This window comes from Podarcis bocagei (genome assembly GCF_964188305.1).
Source record: "Podarcis bocagei genome assembly, chromosome: 4".
In the NCBI taxonomy this organism is placed as follows: Eukaryota; Metazoa; Chordata; class Lepidosauria; order Squamata; family Lacertidae; genus Podarcis; species Podarcis bocagei.
In genome coordinates, this window is record NC_138128.1 from 85,927,860 (window position 1) to 85,934,546 (window position 6,687).

The 6,687-nt window shown below is 41.5% G+C and overlaps 1 long non-coding RNA gene across 1 annotated transcript; it reads left to right on the top strand.

Moving 5' to 3' along the window:
- Positions 1 to 205: 205 nt before the first annotated feature.
- On the top strand, positions 206 to 6,252 carry LOC308586179. Its single transcript, XR_014007758.1, has 2 exons — positions 206 to 1,164; positions 5,221 to 6,252. It is a non-coding gene; the product is annotated as an uncharacterized lncRNA (long non-coding RNA).
- The last annotated feature ends 435 nt before the right edge of the window (positions 6,253 to 6,687 follow it).

Genomic DNA, 6,687 nt, shown 5'->3' on the forward strand with positions numbered 1-6,687 from the left:
AGTTGTGTGGGGAGAGGAGAGGGGCAAAGTTCTGTTATGCAGGCAAAAGTTGTTGTGCTGATAGCTTGTTGAATACAACTATGCAACTGAAGCTGTCATGAAAATGTACCTGCTAACTGGATGGCAAACTAAACTGTTGGACTACACCGAAATGGCAAAACTGACCGGAAAGCTTAGGAACCAAGAGAATAAAAACTTTAAGAAAGAATGGGAAAAATATATAATTTATTTAGGAGACCACTGTAAGCAGATGAAAACATTAGCAGGATTTTATTCTCACTTGTAATGTAACAAATACTATGGACAATAAGGATAGATATAAAATATAGATTATGATATAATATGCAGTTGAAAATGTTGACATTAGGACCCATGGGGGGATGGAAATGTATTTGGTTTTGTTATAAATCTATATTTGAAAAATAGAATAAAAATGATTTTAAAAACCACAAAGTACCTTCAGTCAAGCGCTCCATAGAAAAGGTTACATTAAACTCTAAAGTATAATCTAAGATTGAACTCCATAGATATCTTTGTAATGGCCAGTAGGATTTCATGTTGGAGGCGATATTTCCTTAAAATAAAGGACTTGAGACAACCAGACGAGATATTCAGATCAAGATGTCCGATCAAGAGCTTATCCTTAACACAAAGAATATTACATTGGCTAATCCCTTTTGTAAAAATGGACTCACGCTTCAGTATTAATATACACAAGTGAGATGGTATCTTCCATTAGATTAAATGGTGCTTGGGGTTGGTTTTCGTACTGGGATTAGGTGTTTAAATTACATTAAACTCTTCTTCCTCCCTAGAGTATGAGATCAAACTTGCTAGCGAGTCAGCTTCATTGTTTTCTAGTTGTGGGGGTTTATTAAGCCTCTTCCATAGTCATGGAGATAGCCAAGGTCAACTGCAAGCATGACATTCTGATGCCATGTATGATGTCATAAATGGGATAAGCTCCAAGTCTTGGCAAAAGGAAAGCAAGTTGACAGTCAGACAGAGGCTTCATGCTGTCGAGATGAGTCTCCGGTGCATTTTGAACCAGCCAAAGCTTCTAAACATATTTCAAGAGCATCTCTACACAAAGGGCACTGTGTCCATGAAGTTTTAAGCATGGGGAAAGCAAGAGGCTACGGGTATTAAAAGTGTCTGTGTAAGGTAGGAAGCATCTGAGAAAAGGCGTTAGAGATGGAAATACCAATGCAAATGCCAGACATCACAAAGGCACATAATCCTGTTAAACATGAAGCAATTGGTCACTAGGGGGACCTTTAGTATGTGATCTTCTATTACTTGCTGCAGAATTTCTTTCTTTCTCGACTCAAAGGCCTCTTTCCCTTAACATGCTGGGCAACCCTGAGCATTTGAAAGATTGAGTGTGAAATTTAGATGAACATTAGCATGATAACAAAATGTTTAATGGAGGAGAAAGACTATAGTGGGCTTACTGAGGTCTGCAGAGGAGTGGGTGTTAGGATATTTCCGTTCCACCTTAAAAGGGAGCAGGATGTTTGTGTCACAGCCTGCGTATTTCCTGTTCACAGGATGTTTAAGTTTGCTATTGCTTTCGATTTCTCTCTCTGTCGGAGACACTGACTCAGAACAGTCATGTCTTTCTTTGTTCTGATCAATGCTAAATAAAGTCTGTAGATAATGCTCACCTGGGTGCGACTTTTGCTGTGCTTCTGCTGATAAAGACTGTGCACGAGCCCTGGAATGTGGCAAGGAGTTTCCAGGAAACTCGTGTCGCTAAAAGCTCATACTGCGTGACTACAGGGGTCGATGGATCGTCCGGCAGCCGGCTTGGGGCCATGATGGACTATATCTCCCTGGCAGTATCCCAACAGTGGGGTGGGGTGGGAGATGAAGAGGATGTCAGAGAAATGGAGGCTTTGGCTTGCAGAAAAGACAGCCACTCATATCAACAGGTCAACCCATGTAGTGTTCAAGGACCCTGTCTTGAAACTGTTTGAGCAACGTCATGGGCAGGGGGCTTCCAGCTACCCCACCTGCTGCCTTTGGAAGCCTGATAGGGGGACTGTGAACAACATAATGAAAGAAGTGTTTCTGAGACCAAGGTGCGATTGTCCATCTCACTTCTTGTTTTGGCCATTGCCCGGGAGATTTAATGTAATCTTGTTATATCTATAGTGCTGAAATGTAATTTGGGGGGGGGGGGGTATGTTGGTATATTTGCTATCATGTCGTTGTTTTATTCTGTTACTATGAACGTGTTCTTGTGGTGGCTTTTGAGATGTACCACAGTGGAACTTTGGTTGTCAAACGTAATCTGTTCCGGAAGACCATTCAGCTTCCAAAACATTTGACAACCAAGGCACAATTGCTGGTCAGCAAAATCCATTGAAAAAATGGAGAAACGCACCTCAGAAGCCGTTGGACTTCCAAGGCGTGTTCGAAAATGGAAGCATTCACTTTTGGGTTGTCGGCATTCTAAAGCCGAAGTGTTTGACTTCCGAAGTGTTTGACAACTGAAGTTCCACTGTATATTCCTGCTTTCTTTGTTGCAAGCCACCTGGAGCATGATTCTTTTTGTGGAACAGTGGTATACAAACAAAATAATGGTGGTGGTGATTAACAGAAATATTTTAGCACAACCTCTCCAGGATAACTCCAGGGTAGAGGATTAGTTGAGGCATTAGTATTTTATTTCAGCAACCCCTTTCTTTTTTTAATAGTGAAATCTTTTGTGTTGACCCTTAGACCTTTTTCTGTTGGCTGTTTAGCAAACAGACATAATAGAAGGGGCCTCCTCTCTCACAAACTCACACATACACACCAAGCAATTGTTTACTTCATGTTCATTCTCACTCGTTTTTAATCCTATGCAGCAAGCCTCAAAACATCAGTGAGCTCCTGACTAGCATCCTGCCTGAACAAACCATGAATGGCATGAAGAAGACAACAATAAGCAGGGCCTGCCCTACTGTTCAGCAGTGAGGCATTCGCCTCAGGCAGCAGATGCTGGGAGGCCACAGTGACAGCCCGCCCAGCATTTTCTCCTGAGCCTCCTAGCCATTCCCACCTTTTGGAGATCAGAGGTGTGTGCCTTACACCTTCTAAACAACCTGCTGACTGCTATCCCATTGCCCAGTCAGCTTCTGTACATTTAGGGTTGCCATATTTCAAAAAGTAGAAACCAGGACACCCCAAAAGTTGTTGAGCACAATTTTTCAATTGATTTGATTGACAAAGCGCTGCCTTTCAGAAATCCCCCCCCCAACATCAGTTCCGCCTTTGAAATTCTGGTAATGTCCAGGAAAATCTGGATATATGTCGGTGTGTGTGTGTGTGTGTGTGTGTGTGTGAGAGAGAGAGAGAGAGAGAGAGAGAGAGAGAGTCTTTGCCTAGCTTGCCTAAGGCAGCAAAATGTATTGGGACAGCCCTGATAGTAAACACAGTGGTGACCTGGTTAGATATTAATATTCTGCTAAACCAGTTTTGAGAACGTGCACTCTTCCTCATTATGAAAATACATTAATGTCTTACTTGTCCAAACTGCTTGGATGGGAGCATCCAAAATACTTAATGAGTCATGAATTCAAAAACAAACAAACAGGAGTTCTCTTTATCTAGGCTTGCATTGACATGGTGGGCCACTTGATGAATTTATGCAGGGGGTTTCAGTTTGCCAGGGTTTGATCATGTGGATACTCTTATATTTTGCTTTCTCAGTCTTGGACAAAAGTGTAAAAAGCAAGAAAATAAAAAAGTGTTCATAGAGGAAATAGTTTTGGAGTCAAGTGAGCCATTGGAAACGGGCCCTTTGAAGATGCAGCCCTTCAAATAAGGGTTTTTATTTATTTTATTTTTAAGTGGATTTGAAGATTCCACCATAATGTTGCAAGGTGATGTCAAACAGGCTAATTTCTAAAAGATAATAATACAGATATTAGAGTTTGGAAACCATACTGTCTCACCAGTAAGCCTATGTAATCCCAGGTATGTTGTTTTTCTTCTGTTCAAGTTGAACCCTGACCACTTGGGCTGCTCATGAAAGGCTCGATAAATCTGGTATTGCTGCCTGCTTGGGTCTGAAAATCAGGGAGCTTGTCAAGCCCTTGGCAGTTCAGAAGACATGACGGGTAAACAAGGCTGTTTTGTATTGTTGCAAGTCTTTTCATGTGATATGCTGGTACCTCTTTTTTTGTACGATAGGGTCTCCACAATCTGAATGCAGCCAGCTACATTCTGGCAGTCATCCAGAACCACTCCAAAACAACAGAGATATTCTTGCAGTCCTCCAGAAGCATGGAGATATTCTGGTAGTCTTCCAGAGCTACTTCTTAGCACATTTCATCATCAAACTGCTAGAGATCTTCCAAAACCAGCTGCTGTCACATCATAGCACGTTTGGTGTCCTCAGAAAACATGCAAGCAAACATGTTTGGGGGCCTGATCTTTCAAAAATGGTGGGGAAATGAGTGAAAGCTCTAGGCAGGTAGAGTCACTACTACATGGATGAACCTCAAGATCTTGTCTGCCATATTTTCAGTCTTCCCTGTTGTCCAGCAAGATTTAAAGTGCATTTTTTTGAAAACCGTAATACAATTATTTTTGTTCTTCTACATATTAAGTATGTAATTGATGCACCTGTAGAATTGACCGTAAAATTGGGCAATTGGAAGTCATCCCCATTGAGTATTATTGATGGGCCAGTTATAATGGGTCAGTTATATGGCAGCAGTTAGTTTCATAAAAGGGCAAGAGACACTCAGACAGGGGGGGAAGAAGTAGAAGTTTGAAGTTGTGCAATGTGAAGAAGTACTCTGGGTCCTTTGGGACAGGGATCACATAAAGCTCTGCAAATGAAATTATACTTGGATGCATAACATTTATAGCTCCTATCCCAGTTACAGATAATGCAACTCAAGAGTAATTATATTGGAAGTAAATGACCTGAGACTAATTTTGTTAAAAAAGCAAGATCAGCATCAATATTTTGTTGCAGACTAGGAGGGGGGGCGGCGGGAATCAGTGCAAGGAACAGAAAGAGACTCTTGTGGATACAAAGGATGAGCCGAAGCAATGGGACAACGACAAAGCATGGAAAAGTTGAAACCTTACCAGTTAGATTTTTTATTGTGGGGGGATGGATGATGAGCGTAGGCCTCTGTTCCCCCCACAATTGATTGGTGGAATTTCAACAGCAACCTCTCTTTTTTTAACCCATATTATTCTATTTTCACAATCTAGATTTCTTTCTCGTTGGCCAACTCTGCACGGCCCATTGACATATCAGAGCCATGAGAAACCGCCGTTGCTTTTCTCGCTGCATCTACGGCTCTAGATGCAGTTGAAATTGGCTGTGTGTACTTCACGAGAGCTGGTGTGACTTCTGCGCATCAGATCAAGGCGACGTGATCTCAGACAATTGGACTGTTGCGCTACGAGGATTCTAGGTCAGCTCTCATCAGGCACTGCCTGACCCTGGGTCTGTGCGAGGAGCTTAAACGTTTCAGAGGGATGACATGGAACGACGGCAGCTCGGCGAGCACAATGAAAAGCCTGCGGTCAAATCATGGCCCCAATTGAAGTCCGTGGCAAAGCTCCCATTGACTTCCACCGGGTGAGATGTTCACCTCAAGGCACCGGGGGTTAACTGCCGGCTGTACGTTGATTAGACCTTCTATGGTTGATTTCCTCAGCTTGCCTGGAGGGATGATTTATGGCAGCTAGGCTGCTGCTCTTCATCTGAGTCTCAATTAAATCACATCAGAGGGGCAAACACCTCCTTGCCTCCATCTTGGTCAGAGCAGTAAATTTCCATGGCTCACTAACAGACCGATACAAAAGGATATTGTGGTAAGCTTAGACAGCGATGCCTGTCTTTTTTGAAGGTAGACTTGAAAAGACCAAAAATGATTGTTGTAATACATCATCGCTAAAGGTCTTTCCCCCCAAAGGATCTCCTGGTTTTCCTGTCCAACATCCTACATTTCTCTCCATTAGTGGGGTCATTACTTCTTTTTTAAAAATAATTTTATTTGATTTTTACAAGTGTAGAATACATATCCATCTTTAGAGATTTCTCTGAATCTCCTGACTTCCCACCATCCCCTCCATGGGTTCTTTTGTCAACCTTTTCAACTGCATATTATTTCATAATCCATGTTTTATATCTCTCCATGTTGTCCATGATAATTACTGCATTACAAGGGTTATTAAAATCCTGCTAATGTTTTCATCTGCTTACAGTGATCTCCTAAATAAATTATAATTTTTTCCCATTCTTTATTGAAGTTTTTGTCTCCTTGGTTCCTGAGCTTTCCAGTCGGTTTTGCTATTTTGGCGTACTCCAATAGCTTGATTTACCATTCCTCTCTGGTAGGGACTGTTTCTTCTTTCCATCTCTGGGCTCATAGCATCTGTGCAGCTGTTGTTGCATACATAGAAAGTCTTTTCTGCTCCTTTGGGGTCTCAGTACCTACACTTCTTAATTTAAAAAGCTTCTGGGTTTTTTTAAAATAAATGTTATTTTAAACATTTTTTCCATTCATTATATATCATTTCTCAAAATGCTTTTACTGCCTTACATGACCACCACATATGATAAAAGGTACCTTCTTCTTTACATTTCCAGCAGGTATTTGTACTTGTTTTATACATCTTTGCTACCTTACTAGGAGTCAAATACCGTATTTTTCGTCCCATAGGACGCTC